We start from the raw sequence: 17,942 nt of genomic DNA on the forward strand, positions 1-17,942 counted from the left end.
TAGCAGCCACTTCTGCTATCACTGGCCTTTGTGGCTGTGAGACACAAATTCATATTCTAAGAAGAAATCTACACTGGCCACGCTCACTATATCCACAACCAGCCACATTAGCAGCAGCTTCTGCTATCACTGGCCTTTGTGACCGTAAGACACATATTCATATTCCAAGAAGAAATCTACACTGCGCCTCCAAAGTAGGTCCCACCGAGATTTGAACTCGGATCGCTGGATTCAAAGTCCAGAGTGCTAACCATTACACCATGGAACCCTTGAGGAATCAAGCTCTCCATTTTGTTGTATACATATGTCCGGAGGTTAAGCCCCCTTCCCCTTTAACCCTATTAAATTTGAATCTTAATAGAACTTACCCTGAGACCAACTCCAGAACATGTTGCATACCAAGGGGAAAGAAAGGGTCAAAAAGACCTCTCCAAGGCAAAATTAATATATCTGCTGCAGGTTAGGCTGGTGGTGGGCTTTAGGAGAGAACAAATGATCTGAGAAGAGCACACTGGGCTCGCTGGCCTATGCCTTTCAAACTGCGTGCCCACAGAGGTATTCTTTGCAGGACAAGAGTGCAGGAACTGTTTATGATGGAGGAAGTCCAGAGATGGTGCAAGCAGAATTGGAGTTTCAGGAGTGAGTAATGGGAGAACAGAAAATCAAGGTCTTTGGGGCCAAAATGGGATGCTGGCAATCACTGTGGAGGAGTAGAGATGAGGCCTGTTGAGAACTTTGAAGATGGGAGAAACTGGGAGAAATAGATACACCAGTGTTAAATTCCACAGGTGTTCTGAAGCATCCATGTCCTCTGAACTTGAAAACTTGTCTTTGAACAGAAAACTTTGACAAAGATGGTGTTGGGTGGGGTGGTCATAAGATGAATTTCCCTAATTGTCATGTACTGCTAAATTTGAGCAACGAGGACAACTTAGCCCCTCCCTCCTGCTCCTGGTAAAAGTACTTAGGGTTGCAGATATACTCTTTAAATACAGCTCTCTGCATCATCATTTTGCCTTGGCAATCGGCAGACCACGCAAACTACATCCACAAACAGCAAGTTAGCAGCTTCTGCTATCACTGGCCTTTGTGGCCATAAGACACAAAATCATATTCCAAGAAGAAATATACGCTGAGCCTCCAAAGAAGGTCACGCTGACCACGCTCAATACATCCACAACCATCCATGTTAGCAGCCACTTCTGCTATCACTGGCCTTTGTGGCTGTGAGACACAAATTCATATTCCAAGAAGAAATCTACACTGGCCACGCTCACTATATCCACAACCAGCCACGTTAGCAGCAGCTTCTGCTATCACTGGCCTTTGTGACCGTAAGACACAAATTCAAGAAGAAATCTACACTGCGCCTCCAAAGTAGGTCCCACCGAGATTCGAACTCGGATAGCTGGATTCAAAGTCCAGAGTGCTAACCATTACACCATGGAACCCTTGAGCAATCTCATACGCTCTCCATTTTGTTGTATACATATGTCCGGAGGTTAAGCCCCCTTCCCCTTTAACCCTATTAAATTTGAATCTTAATAGAACTTACCCTGAGACCAACTCCAGAACATGTTGCATGCCAAGTGGAAAGAAAGGGTCAAAAAGACCTCTCCAAGGCAAAATGAATGTATCTGCTGCAGGTTAGGCTGGTGGTGGGCTTTAGGAGAGAACAAATGATCTGAGAAGAGCACACTGGGCTCGCTGGCCTATACCTTTCAAACTGCGTGCCCACAGATGTATTCTTTGCAGGACAAGAGTGCAGGAACTGTTTATGATGGAGGAAGTCCAGAGATGGTGCAAGCAGAATTGGAGTTTCAGGAGTGAGTAATGGGAGAACAGAAAATCAAGGTCTTTGGGGCCAAAATGGGATGCTGGCAATCACTGTGGAGGAGTAGAGATGAGGCCTGTTGAGAACTTTGAAGATGGGAGAAACTGGGAGAAATAGATACACCAGTGTTAAATTCCACAGGTGTTCTGAAGCATCCATGTCCTCTGAACTTGAAAACTTGTCTTTGGACAGAAAACTTTGACAAAGATGGTGTTGGGTGGGGTGGTCATAAGATGAATTTCCCTAATTGTCATGTACTGCTAAATTTGAGCAACGAGGACAACTTAGCTTCTCCCTCCTGCTCCTGGTAAAAGTACTTAGGGTTGCAGATATACTCTTTAAATACAGCTCTCTGCGTCATCATTTTGCCTTGGCAATCGGCTGACCACGCAAACTACATCCACAAACAGCAAGTTAGCAGCTTCTGCTATCACTGGCCTTTGTGGCAATAAGACACAAATTCATATTCCAAGAAGAAATCTACGCTGAGCCTCCAAAGAAGGTCACGCTGACCACGCTCAATACATCCACAACCAGCCATGTTAGCAGCCACTTCTGCTATCACTGGCCTTTGTGGCTGTGAGACACAAATTCATATTCTAAGAAGAAATCTACACTGGCCACGCTCACTATATCCACAACCAGCCACATTAGCAGCAGCTTCTGCTATCACTGGCCTTTGTGACCGTAAGACACAAATTCATATTCCAAGAAGAAATCTACACTGCGCCTCCAAAGTAGGTCCCACCGAGATTCGAACTCGGATCGCTGGATTCAATGTCCAGAGTGCTAACCATTACACCATGGAACCCTTGAGCAATCTCATATGCTCTCCATTTTGTTGTATACATATGTCCGGAGGTTAAGCCCCCTTCCCCTTTAACCCTATTAAATTTGAATCTTAATAGAACTTACCCTGAGACCAACTCCAGAACATGTTGCATACCAAGGGGAAAGAAAGGGTCAAAAAGACCTCTCCAAGGCAAAATTAATATATCTGCTGCAGGTTAGGCTGGTGGTGGGCTTTAGGAGAGAACAAATGATCTGAGAAGAGCACACTGGGCTCGCTGGTCTATGCCTTTCAAACTGCGTGCCCACAGATGTATTCTTTGCAGGACAAGAGTGCAGGAACTGTTTATGATGGAGGAAGTCCAGAGATGGTGCAAGCAGAATTGGAGTTTCAGGAGTGAGTAATTGGAGAACAGGAAATCAAGGTCTTTGGGGCCAAAATGGGATGCTGGCAATCACTGTGGAGGAGTAGAGATGAGGCCTGTTGAGAGCTTTGAAGATGGGAGAAACTGGGAGAAATAGATATACCAGTGTTAAATTCCACAGGTGTTCTGAAGCATCCATGTCCTCTGAACTTGAAAACTTGTCTTTGGACAGAAAACTTTGACAAAGATGGTGTTGGGTGGGGTGGTCATAAGATGAATTTCCCTAATTGTCATGTACTGCTAAATTTGAGCAACGAGGACAACTTAGCCCCTCCCTCCTGCTCCTGGTAAAAGTACTTAGGGTTGCAGATATACTCTTTAAATACAGCTCTCTGCGTCATCATTTTGCCTTGGCAATCGGCAGACCACGCAAACTACATCCACAAACAGCAAGTTAGCAGCTTCTGCTATCACTGGCCTTTGTGGCCATAAGACACAAATTCATATTCCAAGAAGAAATCTACGCTGAGCCTCCAAAGAAGGTCACGCTGACCACGCTCAATACATCCACAACCAGCCATGTTAGCAGCCACTTCTGCTATCACTGGCCTTTGTGGCTGTGAGACACAAATTCATATTCTAAGAAGAAATCTACACTGGCCACGCTCACTATATCCACAACCAGCCACATTAGCAGCAGCTTCTGCTATCACTGGCCTTTGTGACCGTAAGACACAAATTCATATTCCAAGAAGAAATCTACACTTCGCCTCCAAAGTAGGTCCCACCGAGATTCGAACTCGGATCGCTGGATTCAAAGTCCAGAGTGCTAACCATTACACCATGGAACCCTTGAGCAATCTCATACGCTCTCCATTTTGTTGTATACATATGTCCGGAGGTTAAGCCCCCTTCCCCTTTAACCCTATTAAATTTGAATCTTAATAGAACTTACCCTGAGACCAACTCCAGAACATGTTGCATACCAAGGGGAAAGAAAGGGTCAAAAAGACCTCTCCAAGGCAAAATTAATGTATCTGCTGCAGGTTAGGCTGGTGGTGGGCTTTAGGAGAGAACAAATGATCTGAGAAGAGCACACTGGGCTCGCTGGTCTATGCCTTTCAAACTGCGTGCCCACAGATGTATTCTTTGCAGGACAAGAGTGCAGGAACTGTTTATGATGGAGGAAGTCCAGAGATGGTGCAAGCAGAATTGGAGTTTCAGGAGTGAGTAATTGGAGAACAGGAAATCAAGGTCTTTGGGGGCAAAATGGGATGCTGGCAATCACTGTGGAGGAGTAGAGATGAGGCCTGTTGAGAACTTTGAAGATGGGAGAAACTGGGAGAAATACATATATCAGTGTTAAATTCCACAGGTGTTCTGAAGCATCCATGTCCTCTGAACTTGAAAACTTGTCTTTGGACAGAAAACTTTGACAAAGATGGTGTTGGGTGGGGTGGTCATAAGATGAATTTCCCTAATTGTCATGTACTGCTAAATTTGAGCAACGAGGACAACTTAGCCCCTCCCTCCTGCTCCTGGTAAAAGTACTTAGGGTTGCAGATATACTCTTTAAATACAGCTCTCTGCGTCATCATTTTGCCTTGGCAATCGGCAGACCACGCAAACTACATCCACAAACAGCAAGTTAGCAGCTTCTGCTATCACTGGCCTTTGTGGCCATAAGACACAAATTCATATTCCAAGAAGAAATCTACGCTGAGCCTCCAAAGAAGGTCACGCTGACCACGCTCAATACATCCACAACCAGCCATGTTAGCAGCCACTTCTGCTATCACTGGCCTTTGTGGCTGTGAGACACAAATTCATATTCCAAGAAGAAATCTACACTGCCACGCTCACTATATCCACAACCAGCCACGTTAGCAGCAGCTTCTGCTATCACTGGCCTTTGTGACCGTAAGACACAAATTAATATTCCAAGAAGAAATCTACACTGCACCTCCAAAGTAGGTCCCACAGAGATTTGAACTCGGATCGCTAGATTCAAAGTCCAGAGTGCTAACCATTACACCATGGAACCCTTGAGCAATCTCGTACGCTCTCCATTTTGTTGTATACATATGTCCAGAGGTTAAGCCCCCTTCCCCTTTAACCCTATTAAATTTGAATCTTAATAGAACTTACCCTGAGACCAACTCCAGAACATGTTGCATACCAAGGGGAAAGAAAGGGTCAAAAAGACCTCTCCAAGGCAAAATTAATATATCTGCTGCAGGTTAGGCTGGTGGTGGGCTTTAGGAGAGAACAAATGATCTGAGAAGAGCACACTGGGCTCGCTGGCCTATGCCTTTCAAACTGCGTGCCCACAGATGTATTCTTTGCAGGACAAGAGTGCAGGAACTGTTTATGATGGAGGAAGTCCAGAGATGGTGCAAGCAGAATTGGAGTTTCAGGAGTGAGTAATGGGAGAACAGGAAATCAAGGTCTTTGGGGCCAAAATGGGATGCTGGCAATCACTGTGGAGGAGTAGAGATGAGGCCTGTTGAGAACTTTGAACATGGGAGAAACTGGGAGAAATAGATACACCAGTGTTAAATTCCACAGGTGTTCTGAAGCATCCATGTCCTCTGAACTTGAAAACTTGTCTTTGGACAGAAAACTTTGACAAAGATGGTGTTGGGTGGGGTGGTTATAAGATGAATTTCCCTAATTGTCATGTACTGCTAAATTTGAGCAACGAGGAGAACTTAGCCCCTCCCTCCTGCTCCTGGTAAAAGTACTTAGGGTTGCAGATATACTCTTTAAATACAGCTCTCTGCGTCATCATTTTGCCTTGGCAATCGGCTGACCACGCAAACTACATCCACAAACAGCAAGTTAGCAGCTTCTGCTATCACTGGCCTTTGTGGCCATAAGACACAAATTCATATTCCAAGAAGAAATCTATGCTGAGCCTCCAAAGAAGGTCACGCTGACCACGCTCAATACATCCACAACCAGCCATGTTAGCAGCCACTTCTGCTATCACTGGCCTTTGTGGCTGTGAGACACAAATTCATATTCCAAGAAGAAATCTACACTGGCCACGCTCACTATATCCACAACCAGCCACGTTAGCAACAGCTTTTGCTATCACTGGCCTTTGTGACCGTAAGACACAAATTCATATTCCAAGAAGAAATCTACACTGCGCCTCCAAAGTAGGTCCCACCGAGATTCGAACTCGGATCGCTGGTTTCAAAGTCCAGAGTGCTAACCATTACACCATGGAACCCTTGAGCAATCTCATACGCTCTCCATTTTGTTGTATACATATGTCCGGAGGTTAAGCCCCCTTCCCCTTTAACCCTATTAAATTTGAATCTTAATAGAACTTACCCTGAGACCAACTCCAGAACATGTTGCATACCAAGGGGAAAGAAAGGGTCAAAAAGACCTCTCCAAGGCAAAATTAATGTATCTGCTGCAGGTTAGGCTGGTGGTGGGCTTTAGGAGAGAACAAATGATCTGAGAAGAGCACACTGGGCTCGCTGACCTATGCCTTTCAAACTGCGTGCCCACAGATGTATTCTTTGCAGGACAAGAGTGCAGGAACTGTTTATGATGGAGGAAGTCCAGAGATGGTGCAAGCAGAATTGGAGTTTCAGGAGTGAGTAATGGGAGAACAGAAAATCAAGGTCTTTGGGGCCAAAATGGGATGCTGGCAATCACTGTGGAGGAGTAGAGATGAGGCCTGTTGAGAACTTTGAAGATGGGAGAAACTGGGAGAAATAGATACACCAGTGTTAAATTCCATAGGTGTTCTGAAGCATCCATGTCCTCTGAACTTGAAAACTTGTCTTTGGACAGAAAACTTTGACAAAGATGGTGTTGGGTGGGGTGGTCATAAGATGAATTTCCCTAATTGTCATGTACTGCTAAATTTGAGCAACGAGGACAACTTAGCTTCTCCCTCCTGCTCCTGGTAAAAGTACTTAGGGTTGCAGATATACTCTTTAAATACAGCTCTCTGCGTCATCATTTTGCCTTGGCAATCGGCTGACCACGCAAACTACATCCACAAACAGCAAGTTAGCAGCTTCTGCTATCACTGGCCTTTGTGGCCATAAGACACAAATTCATATTCCAAGAAGAAATCTACGCTGAGCCTCCAAAGAAGGTCACGCTGACCACGCTCAATACATCCACAACCAGCCATGTTAGCAGCCACTTCTGCTATCACTGGCCTTTGTGGCTGTGAGACACAAATTCATATTCTAAGAAGAAATCTACACTGGCCACGCTCACTATATCCACAACCAGCCACATTAGCAGCAGCTTCTGCTATCACTGGCCTTTGTGACCGTAAGACACATATTCATATTCCAAGAAGAAATCTACACTGCGCCTCCAAAGTAGGTCCCACCGAGATTTGAACTCGGATCGCTGGATTCAAAGTCCAGAGTGCTAACCATTACACCATGGAACCCTTGAGGAATCAAGCGCTCCATTTTGTTGTATACATATGTCCGGAGGTTAAGCCCCCTTCCCCTTTAACCCTATTAAATTTGAATCTTAATAGAACTTACCCTGAGACCAACTCCAGAACATGTTGCATACCAAGGGGAAAGAAAGGGTCAAAAAGACCTCTCCAAGGCAAAATTAATATATCTGCTGCAGGTTAGGCTGGTGGTGGGCTTTAGGAGAGAACAAATGATCTGAGAAGAGCACACTGGGCTCGCTGGCCTATGCCTTTCAAACTGCGTGCCCACAGAGGTATTCTTTGCAGGACAAGAGTGCAGGAACTGTTTATGATGGAGGAAGTCCAGAGATGGTGCAAGCAGAATTGGAGTTTCAGGAGTGAGTAATGGGAGAACAGAAAATCAAGGTCTTTGGGGCCAAAATGGGATGCTGGCAATCACTGTGGAGGAGTAGAGATGAGGCCTGTTGAGAACTTTGAAGATGGGAGAAACTGGGAGAAATAGATACACCAGTGTTAAATTCCACAGGTGTTCTGAAGCATCCATGTCCTCTGAACTTGAAAACTTGTCTTTGAACAGAAAACTTTGACAAAGATGGTGTTGGGTGGGGTGGTCATAAGATGAATTTCCCTAATTGTCATGTACTGCTAAATTTGAGCAACGAGGACAACTTAGCCCCTCCCTCCTGCTCCTGGTAAAAGTACTTAGGGTTGCAGATATACTCTTTAAATACAGCTCTCTGCATCATCATTTTGCCTTGGCAATCGGCAGACCACGCAAACTACATCCACAAACAGCAAGTTAGCAGCTTCTGCTATCACTGGCCTTTGTGGCCATAAGACACAAAATCATATTCCAAGAAGAAATATACGCTGAGCCTCCAAAGAAGGTCACGCTGACCACGCTCAATACATCCACAACCATCCATGTTAGCAGCCACTTCTGCTATCACTGGCCTTTGTGGCTGTGAGACACAAATTCATATTCCAAGAAGAAATCTACACTGGCCACGCTCACTATATCCAAAACCAGCCACGTTAGCAGCAGCTTCTGCTATCACTGGCCTTTGTGACCGTAAGACACAAATTCAAGAAGAAATCTACACTGCGCCTCCAAAGTAGGTCCCACCGAGATTCGAACTCGGATAGCTGGATTCAAGGTCCAGAGTGCTAACCATTACACCATGGAACCCTTGAGCAATCTCATACGCTCTCCATTTTGTTGTATACATATGTCCGGAGGTTAAGCCCCCTTCCCCTTTAACCCTATTAAATTTGAATCTTAATAGAACTTACCCTGAGACCAACTCCAGAACATGTTGCATGCCAAGTGGAAAGAAAGGGTCAAAAAGACCTCTCCAAGGCAAAATGAATGTATCTGCTGCAGGTTAGGCTGGTGGTGGGCTTTAGGAGAGAACAAATGATCTGAGAAGAGCACACTGGGCTCGCTGGCCTATACCTTTCAAACTGCGTGCCCACAGATGTATTCTTTGCAGGACAAGAGTGCAGGAACTGTTTATGATGGAGGAAGTCCAGAGATGGTGCAAGCAGAATTGGAGTTTCAGGAGTGAGTAATGGGAGAACAGAAAATCAAGGTCTTTGGGGCCAAAATGGGATGCTGGCAATCACTGTGGAGGAGTAGAGATGAGGCCTGTTGAGAACTTTGAAGATGGGAGAAACTGGGAGAAATAGATACACCAGTGTTAAATTCCACAGGTGTTCTGAAGCATCCATGTCCTCTGAACTTGAAAACTTGTCTTTGGACAGAAAACTTTGACAAAGATGGTGTTGGGTGGGGTGGTCATAAGATGAATTTCCCTAATTGTCATGTACTGCTAAATTTGAGCAACGAGGACAACTTAGCTTCTCCCTCCTGCTCCTGGTAAAAGTACTTAGGGTTGTAGATATACTCTTTAAATACAGCTCTCTGCGTCATCATTTTGCCTTGGCAATCGGCTGACCACGCAAACTACATCCACAAACAGCAAGTTAGCAGCTTCTGCTATCACTGGCCTTTGTGGCCATAAGACACAAATTCATATTCCAAGAAGAAATCTACGCTGAGCCTCCAAAGAAGGTCACGCTGACCACGCTCAATACATCCACAACCAGCCATGTTAGCAGCCACTTCTGCTATCACTGGCCTTTGTGGCTGTGAGACACAAATTCATATTCTAAGAAGAAATCTACACTGGCCACGCTCACTATATCCACAACCAGCCACATTAGCAGCAGCTTCTGCTATCACTGGCCTTTGTGACCGTAAGACACAAATTCATATTCCAAGAAGAAATCTACACTGCGCCTCCAAAGTAGGTCCCACCGAGATTCGAACTCGGATCGCTGGATTCAAAGTCCAGAGTGCTAACCATTACACCATGGAACCCTTGAGCAATCTCATACGCTCTCCATTTTGTTGTATACATATGTCCGGAGGTTAAGCCCCCTTCCCCTTTAACCCTATTAAATTTGAATCTTAATAGAACTTACCCTGAGACCAACTCCAGAACATGTTGCATACCAAGGGGAAAGAAAGGGTCAAAAAGACCTCTCCAAGGCAAAATTAATATATCTGCTGCAGGTTAGGCTGGTGGTGGGCTTTAGGAGAGAACAAATGATCTGAGAAGAGCACACTGGGCTCGCTGGTCTATGCCTTTCAAACTGCGTGCCCACAGATGTATTCTTTGCAGGACAAGAGTGCAGGAACTGTTTATGATGGAGGAAGTCCAGAGATGGTGCAAGCAGAATTGGAGTTTCAGGAGTGAGTAATTGGAGAACAGGAAATCAAGGTCTTTGGGGCCAAAATGGGATGCTGGCAATCACTGTGGAGGAGTAGAGATGAGGCCTGTTGAGAGCTTTGAAGATGGGAGAAACTGGGAGAAATAGATATACCAGTGTTAAATTCCACAGGTGTTCTGAAGCATCCATGTCCTCTGAACTTGAAAACTTGTCTTTGGACAGAAAACTTTGACAAAGATGGTGTTGGGTGGGGTGGTCATAAGATGAATTTCCCTAATTGTCATGTACTGCTAAATTTGAGCAACGAGGACAACTTAGCCCCTCCCTCCTGCTCCTGGTAAAAGTACTTAGGGTTGCAGATATACTCTTTAAATACAGCTCTCTGCGTCATCATTTTGCCTTGGCAATCGGCAGACCACGCAAACTACATCCACAAACAGCAAGTTAGCAGCTTCTGCTATCACTGGCCTTTGTGGCCATAAGACACAAATTCATATTCCAAGAAGAAATCTACGCTGAGCCTCCAAAGAAGGTCACGCTGACCACGCTCAATACATCCACAACCAGCCATGTTAGCAGCCACTTCTGCTATCACTGGCCTTTGTGGCTGTGAGACACAAATTCATATTCCAAGAAGAAATCTACACTGGCCACGCTCACTATATCCACAACCAGCCACGTTAGCAGCAGCTTCTGCTATCACTGGCCTTTGTGACCGTAAGACACAAATTCATATTCCAAGAAGAAATCTACACTGCACCTCCAAAGTAGGTCCCACCGAGATTTGAACTCGGATCGCTAGATTCAAAGTCCAGAGTGCTAACCATTACACCATGGAACCCTTGAGCAATCTCATACGCTCTCCATTTTGTTGTATACATATGTCCGGAGGTTAAGCCCCCTTCCCCTTTAACCCTATTAAATTTGAATCTTAATAGAACTTACCCTGAGACCAACTCCAGAACATGTTGCATACCAAGGGGAAAGAAAGGGTCAAAAAGACCTCTCCAAGGCAAAATTAATGTATCTGCTGCAGGTTAGGCTGGTGGTGGGCTTTAGGAGAGAACAAATGATCTGAGAAGAGCACACTGGGCTCGCTGGCCTATGCCTTTCAAACTGCGTGCCCACAGATGTATTCTTTGCAGGACAAGAGTGCAGGAACTGTTTATGATGGAGGAAGTCCAGAGATGGTGCAAGCAGAATTGGAGTTTCAGGACTGAGTAATGGGAGAACAGGAAATCAAGGTCTTTGGGGCCAAAATGGGATGCTGGCAATCACTGTGGAGGAGTAGAGATGAGGCCTGTTGAGAACTTTGAACATGGGAGAAACTGGGAGAAATAGATACACCAGTGTTAAATTCCACAGGTGTTCTGAAGCATCCATGTCCTCTGAACTTGAAAACTTGTCTTTGGACAGAAAACTTTGACAAAGATGGTGTTGGGTGGGGTGGTCATAAGATGAATTTCCCTAATTGTCATGTACTGCTAAATTTGAGCAATGAGGACAACTTAGCCCCTCCCTCCTGCTCCTGGTAAAAGTACTTAGGGTTGCAGATATACTCTTTAAATACAGCTCTCTGCGTCATCATTTTGCCTTGGCAATCGGCAGACCACGCAAACTACATCCACAAACAGCAAGTTAGCAGCTTCTGCTATCACTGGCCTTTGTGGCCATAAGACACAAATTCATATTCCAAGAAGAAATCTACGCTGAGCCTCCAAAGAAGGTCACGCTGACCACGCTCAATACATCCACAACCAGCCATGTTAGCAGCCACTTCTGCTATCACTGGCCTTTGTGGCTGTGAGACACAAATTCATATTCCAAGAAGAAATCTACACTGGCCACGCTCACTATATCCACAACCAGCCACGTTAGCAGCAGCTTCTGCTATCACTGGCCTTTGTGACCGTAAGACACAAATTCATATTCCAAGAAGAAATCTACACTGCGCCTCCAAAGTAGGTCCCACCGAGATTCGAACTCGGATCGCTGGATTCAAAGTCCAGAGTGCTAACCATTACACCATGGAACCCTTGAGCAATCTCATACGCTCTCCATTTTGTTGTATACATATGTCCGAAGGTTAAGCCCCCTTCCCCTTTAACCCTATTAAATTTGAATCTTAATAGAACTTACCCTGAGACCAACTCCAGAACATGTTGCATACCAAGGGGAAAGAAAGGGTCAAAAAGACCTCTCCAAGGCAAAATTAATGTATCTGCTGCAGGTTAGGCTGGTGGTGGGCTTTAGGAGAGAACAAATGATCCGAGAAGAGCACACTGGGCTCGCTGGCCTATGCCTTTCAAACTGCGTGCCCACAGATGTATTCTTTGCAGGACAAGAGTGCAGGAACTGTTTATGATGGAGGAAGTCCAGAGATGGTGCAAGCAGAATTGGAGTTTCAGGAGTGAGTAATGGGAGAACAGAAAATCAAGGTCTTTGGGGCCAAAATGGGATGCTGGCAATCACTGTGGAGGAGTAGAGATGAGGCCTGTTGAGAACTTTGAAGATGGGAGAAACTGGGAGAAATAGATACACCAGTGTTAAATTCCACAGGTGTTCTGAAGCATCCATGTCCTCTGAACTTGAAAACTTGTCTTTGGACAGAAAACTTTGACAAAGATGGTGTTGGGTGGGGTGGTCATAAGATGAATTTCCCTAATTGTCATGTACTGCTAAATTTGAGCAACGAGGACAACTTAGCCCCTCCCTCCTGCTCCTGGTAAAAGTACTTAGGGTTGCAGATATACTCTTTAAATACAGCTCTCTGCATCATCATTTTGCCTTGGCAATCGGCAGACCATGCAAACTACATCCACAAACAGCAAGTTAGCAGCTTCTGCTATCACTGGCCTTTGTGGCCATAAGACACAAATTCATATTCCAAGAAGAAATCTACGCTGAGCCTCCAAAGAAGGTCACGCTGACCACGCTCAATACATCCACAACCAGCCATGTTAGCAGCCACTTCTGCTATCACTGGCCTTTGTGGCTGTGAGACACAAATTCATATTCCAAGAAGAAATCTACACTGCCACGCTCACTATATCCACAACCAGCCACGTTAGCAGCAGCTTCTGCTATCACTGGCCTTTGTGACCGTAAGACACAAATTAATATTCCAAGAAGAAATCTACACTGCACCTCCAAAGTAGGTCCCACCGAGATTTGAACTCGGATCGCTAGATTCAAAGTCCAGAGTGCTAACCATTACACCATGGAACCCTTGAGCAATCTCGTACGCTCTCCATTTTGTTGTATACATATGTCCAGAGGTTAAGCCCCCTTCCCCTTTAACCCTATTAAATTTGAATCTTAATAGAACTTACCCTGAGACCAACTCCAGAACATGTTGCATACCAAGGGGAAAGAAAGGGTCAAAAAGACCTCTCCAAGGCAAAATTAATATATCTGCTGCAGGTTAGGCTGGTGGTGGGCTTTAGGAGAGAACAAATGATCTGAGAAGAGCACACTGGGCTCGCTGGCCTATGCCTTTCAAACTGCGTGCCCACAGATGTATTCTTTGCAGGACAAGAGTGCAGGAACTGTTTATGATGGAGGAAGTCCAGAGATGGTACAAGAAGAATTGGAGTTTCAGGAGTGAGTAATGGGAGAACAGGAAATCAAGGTCTTTGGGGCCAAAATGGGATGCTGGCAATCACTGTGGAGGAGTAGAGATGAGGCCTGTTGAGAACTTTGAACATGGGAGAAACTGGGAGAAATAGATACACCAGTGTTAAATTCCACAGGTGTTCTGAAGCATCCATGTCCTCTGAACTTGAAAACTTGTCTTTGGACAGAAAACTTTGACAAAGATGGTGTTGGGTGGGGTGGTTATAAGATGAATTTCCCTAATTGTCATGTACTGCTAAATTTGAGCAACGAGGAGAACTTAGCCCCTCCCTCCTGCTCCTGGTAAAAGTACTTAGGGTTGCAGATATACTCTTTAAATACAGCTCTCTGCGTCATCATTTTGCCTTGGCAATCGGCTGACCACGCAAACTACATCCACAAACAGCAAGTTAGCAGCTTCTGCTATCACTGGCCTTTGTGGCCATAAGACACAAATTCATATTCCAAGAAGAAATCTATGCTGAGCCTCCAAAGAAGGTCACGCTGACCACGCTCAATACATCCACAACCAGCCATGTTAGCAGCCACTTCTGCTATCACTGGCCTTTGTGGCTGTGAGACACAAATTCATATTCCAAGAAGAAATCTACACTGGCCACGCTCACTATATCCACAACCAGCCACGTTAGCAACAGCTTTTGCTATCACTGGCCTTTGTGACCGTAAGACACAAATTCATATTCCAAGAAGAAATCTACACTGCGCCTCCAAAGTAGGTCCCACCGAGATTCGAACTCGGATCGCTGGTTTCAAAGTCCAGAGTGCTAACCATTACACCATGGAACCCTTGAGCAATCTCATACGCTCTCCATTTTGTTGTATACATATGTCCGGAGGTTAAGCCCCCTTCCCCTTTAACCCTATTAAATTTGAATCTTAATAGAACTTACCCTGAGACCAACTCCAGAACATGTTGCATACCAAGGGGAAAGAAAGGGTCAAAAAGACCTCTCCAAGGCAAAATTAATATATCTGCTGCAGGTTAGGCTGGTGGTGGGCTTTAGGAGAGAACAAATGATCTGAGAAGAGCACACTGGGCTCGCTGGTCTATGCCTTTCAAACTGCGTGCCCACAGATGTATTCTTTGCAGGACAAGAGTGCAGGAACTGTTTATGATGGAGGAAGTCCAGAGATGGTGCAAGCAGAATTGGAGTTTCAGGAGTGAGTAATTGGAGAACAGGAAATCAAGGTCTTTGGGGCCAAAATGGGATGCTGGCAATCACTGTGGAGGAGTAGAGATGAGGCCTGTTGAGAGCTTTGAAGATGGGAGAAACTGGGAGAAATAGATATACCAGTGTTAAATTCCACAGGTGTTCTGAAGCATCCATGTCCTCTGAACTTGAAAACTTGTCTTTGGACAGAAAACTTTGACAAAGATGGTGTTGGGTGGGGTGGTCATAAGATGAATTTCCCTAATTGTCATGTACTGCTAAATTTGAGCAACGAGGACAACTTAGCCCCTCCCTCCTGCTCCTGGTAAAAGTACTTAGGGTTGCAGATATACTCTTTAAATACAGCTCTCTGCGTCATCATTTTGCCTTGGCAATCGGCTGACCACGCAAACTACATCCACAAACAGCAAGTTAGCAGCTTCTGCTATCACTGGCCTTTGTGGCCATAAGACACAAATTCATATTCCAAGAAGAAATCTACGCTGAGCCTCCAAAGAAGGTCACGCTGACCACGCTCAATACATCCACAACCAGCCATGTTAGCAGCCACTTCTGCTATCACTGGCCTTTGTGGCTGTGAGACACAAATTCATATTCTAAGAAGAAATCTACACTGGCCACGCTCACTATATCCACAACCAGCCACATTAGCAGCAGCTTCTGCTATCACTGGCCTTTGTGACCGTAAGACACAAATTCATATTCCAAGAAGAAATCTACACTGCGCCTCCAAAGTAGGTCCCACCGAGATTCGAACTCGGATCGCTGGATTCAAAGTCCAGAGTGCTAACCATTACACCATGGAACCCTTGAGCAATCTCATACGCTCTCCATTTTGTTGTATACATATGTCCGGAGGTTAAGCCCCCTTCCCCTTTAACCCTATTAAATTTGAATCTTAATAGAACTTACCCTGAGACCAACTCCAGAACATGTTGCATACCAAGGGGAAAGAAAGGGTCAAAAAGACCTCTCCAAGGCAAAATTAATATATCTGCTGCAGGTTAGGCTGGTGGTGGGCTTTAGGAGAGAACAAATGATCTGAGAAGAGCACACTGGGCTCGCTGGTCTATGCCTTTCAAACTGCGTGCCCACAGATGTATTCTTTGCAGGACAAGAGTGCAGGAACTGTTTATGATGGAGGAAGTCCAGAGATGGTGCAAGCAGAATTGGAGTTTCAGGAGTGAGTAATTGGAGAACAGGAAATCAAGGTCTTTGGGGCCAAAATGGGATGCTGGCAATCACTGTGGAGGAGTAGAGATGAGGCCTGTTGAGAGCTTTGAAGATGGGAGAAACTGGGAGAAATAGATATACCAGTGTTAAATTCCACAGGTGTTCTGAAGCATCCATGTCCTCTGAACTTGAAAACTTGTCTTTGGACAGAAAACTTTGACAAAGATGGTGTTGGGTGGGGTGGTCATAAGATGAATTTCCCTAATTGTCATGTACTGCTAAATTTGAGCAACGAGGACAACTTAGCCCCTCCCTCCTGCTCCTGGTAAAAGTACTTAGGGTTGCAGATATACTCTTTAAATACAGCTCTCTGCGTCATCATTTTGCCTTGGCAATCGGCAGACCACGCAAACTACATCCACAAACAGCAAGTTAGCAGCTTCTGCTATCACTGGCCTTTGTGGCCATAAGACACAAATTCATATTCCAAGAAGAAATCTACGCTGAGCCTCCAAAGAAGGTCACGCTGACCACGCTCAATACATCCACAACCAGCCATGTTAGCAGCCACTTCTGCTATCACTGGCCTTTGTGGCTGTGAGACACAAATTCATATTCCAAGAAGAAATCTACACTGGCCACGCTCACTATATCCACAACCAGCCACGTTAGCAGCAGCTTCTGCTATCACTGGCCTTTGTGACCGTAAGACACAAATTCATATTCCAAGAAGAAATCTACACTGCACCTCCAAAGTAGGTCCCACCGAGATTTGAACTCGGATCGCTAGATTCAAAGTCCAGAGTGCTAACCATTACACCATGGAACCCTTGAGCAATCTCATACGCTCTCCATTTTGTTGTATACATATGTCCGGAGGTTAAGCCCCCTTCCCCTTTAACCCTATTAAATTTGAATCTTAATAGAACTTACCCTGAGACCAACTCCAGAACATGTTGCATACCAAGGGGAAAGAAAGGGTCAAAAAGACCTCTCCAAGGCAAAATTAATGTATCTGCTGCAGGTTAGGCTGGTGGTGGGCTTTAGGAGAGAACAAATGATCTGAGAAGAGCACACTGGGCTCGCTGGCCTATGCCTTTCAAACTGCGTGCCCACAGATGTATTCTTTGCAGGACAAGAGTGCAGGAACTGTTTATGATGGAGGAAGTCCAGAGATGGTGCAAGCAGAATTGGAGTTTCAGGACTGAGTAATGGGAGAACAGGAAATCAAGGTCTTTGGGGCCAAAATGGGATGCTGGCAATCACTGTGGAGGAGTAGAGATGAGGCCTGTTGAGAACTTTGAACATGGGAGAAACTGGGAGAAATAGATACACCAGTGTTAAATTCCACAGGTGTTCTGAAGCATCCATGTCCTCTGAACTTGAAAACTTGTCTTTGGACAGAAAACTTTGACAAAGATGGTGTTGGGTGGGGTGGTCATAAGATGAATTTCCCTAATTGTCATGTACTGCTAAATTTGAGCAATGAGGACAACTTAGCCCCTCCCTCCTGCTCCTGGTAAAAGTACTTAGGGTTGCAGATATACTCTTTAAATACAGCTCTCTGCGTCATCATTTTGCCTTGGCAATCGGCAGACCACGCAAACTACATCCACAAACAGCAAGTTAGCAGCTTCTGCTATCACTGGCCTTTGTGGCCATAAGACACAAATTCATATTCCAAGAAGAAATCTACGCTGAGCCTCCAAAGAAGGTCACGCTGACCACGCTCAATACATCCACAACCAGCCATGTTAGCAGCCACTTCTGCTATCACTGGCCTTTGTGGCTGTGAGACACAAATTCATATT

At 45.2% G+C, this 17,942-nt stretch overlaps 15 non-coding genes across 15 annotated transcripts; all 15 read right to left on the reverse strand.

Moving 5' to 3' along the window:
* Positions 1-196: 196 nt before the first annotated feature.
* On the reverse strand, positions 197-268 carry TRNAQ-UUG (transfer RNA glutamine (anticodon UUG)). The gene has a single exon. It is a non-coding gene; the product is annotated as a tRNA-Gln (tRNA).
* Positions 269-1,379: 1,111 nt separating this feature from the next.
* On the reverse strand, positions 1,380-1,451 carry TRNAQ-UUG (transfer RNA glutamine (anticodon UUG)). The gene has a single exon. It is a non-coding gene; the product is annotated as a tRNA-Gln (tRNA).
* A 1,122-nt stretch (positions 1,452-2,573) lies between these two features.
* TRNAQ-UUG (transfer RNA glutamine (anticodon UUG)) lies at positions 2,574-2,645 on the reverse strand. Its single transcript has one exon. It is a non-coding gene; the product is annotated as a tRNA-Gln (tRNA).
* Positions 2,646-3,767: 1,122 nt separating this feature from the next.
* TRNAQ-UUG (transfer RNA glutamine (anticodon UUG)) lies at positions 3,768-3,839 on the reverse strand. Its single transcript has one exon. It is a non-coding gene; the product is annotated as a tRNA-Gln (tRNA).
* A 1,121-nt stretch (positions 3,840-4,960) lies between these two features.
* TRNAQ-UUG (transfer RNA glutamine (anticodon UUG)) lies at positions 4,961-5,032 on the reverse strand. The gene has a single exon. It is a non-coding gene; the product is annotated as a tRNA-Gln (tRNA).
* Positions 5,033-6,154: 1,122 nt separating this feature from the next.
* TRNAQ-UUG (transfer RNA glutamine (anticodon UUG)) lies at positions 6,155-6,226 on the reverse strand. The gene has a single exon. It is a non-coding gene; the product is annotated as a tRNA-Gln (tRNA).
* A 1,122-nt stretch (positions 6,227-7,348) lies between these two features.
* On the reverse strand, positions 7,349-7,420 carry TRNAQ-UUG (transfer RNA glutamine (anticodon UUG)). Its single transcript has one exon. It is a non-coding gene; the product is annotated as a tRNA-Gln (tRNA).
* Positions 7,421-8,531: 1,111 nt separating this feature from the next.
* TRNAQ-UUG (transfer RNA glutamine (anticodon UUG)) lies at positions 8,532-8,603 on the reverse strand. Its single transcript has one exon. It is a non-coding gene; the product is annotated as a tRNA-Gln (tRNA).
* A 1,122-nt stretch (positions 8,604-9,725) lies between these two features.
* TRNAQ-UUG (transfer RNA glutamine (anticodon UUG)) lies at positions 9,726-9,797 on the reverse strand. The gene has a single exon. It is a non-coding gene; the product is annotated as a tRNA-Gln (tRNA).
* Positions 9,798-10,919: 1,122 nt separating this feature from the next.
* On the reverse strand, positions 10,920-10,991 carry TRNAQ-UUG (transfer RNA glutamine (anticodon UUG)). The gene has a single exon. It is a non-coding gene; the product is annotated as a tRNA-Gln (tRNA).
* A 1,122-nt stretch (positions 10,992-12,113) lies between these two features.
* On the reverse strand, positions 12,114-12,185 carry TRNAQ-UUG (transfer RNA glutamine (anticodon UUG)). The gene has a single exon. It is a non-coding gene; the product is annotated as a tRNA-Gln (tRNA).
* A 1,121-nt stretch (positions 12,186-13,306) lies between these two features.
* Positions 13,307-13,378, reverse strand: TRNAQ-UUG (transfer RNA glutamine (anticodon UUG)). The gene has a single exon. It is a non-coding gene; the product is annotated as a tRNA-Gln (tRNA).
* A 1,122-nt stretch (positions 13,379-14,500) lies between these two features.
* Positions 14,501-14,572, reverse strand: TRNAQ-UUG (transfer RNA glutamine (anticodon UUG)). Its single transcript has one exon. It is a non-coding gene; the product is annotated as a tRNA-Gln (tRNA).
* A 1,122-nt stretch (positions 14,573-15,694) lies between these two features.
* Positions 15,695-15,766, reverse strand: TRNAQ-UUG (transfer RNA glutamine (anticodon UUG)). Its single transcript has one exon. It is a non-coding gene; the product is annotated as a tRNA-Gln (tRNA).
* A 1,122-nt stretch (positions 15,767-16,888) lies between these two features.
* On the reverse strand, positions 16,889-16,960 carry TRNAQ-UUG (transfer RNA glutamine (anticodon UUG)). The gene has a single exon. It is a non-coding gene; the product is annotated as a tRNA-Gln (tRNA).
* Positions 16,961-17,942: the final 982 nt, after the last annotated feature.

This window comes from Aquarana catesbeiana, linkage group LG04, assembly GCF_042186555.1.
Source record: "Aquarana catesbeiana isolate 2022-GZ linkage group LG04, ASM4218655v1, whole genome shotgun sequence".
NCBI classification, from domain to species: Eukaryota; Metazoa; Chordata; class Amphibia; order Anura; family Ranidae; genus Aquarana; species Aquarana catesbeiana.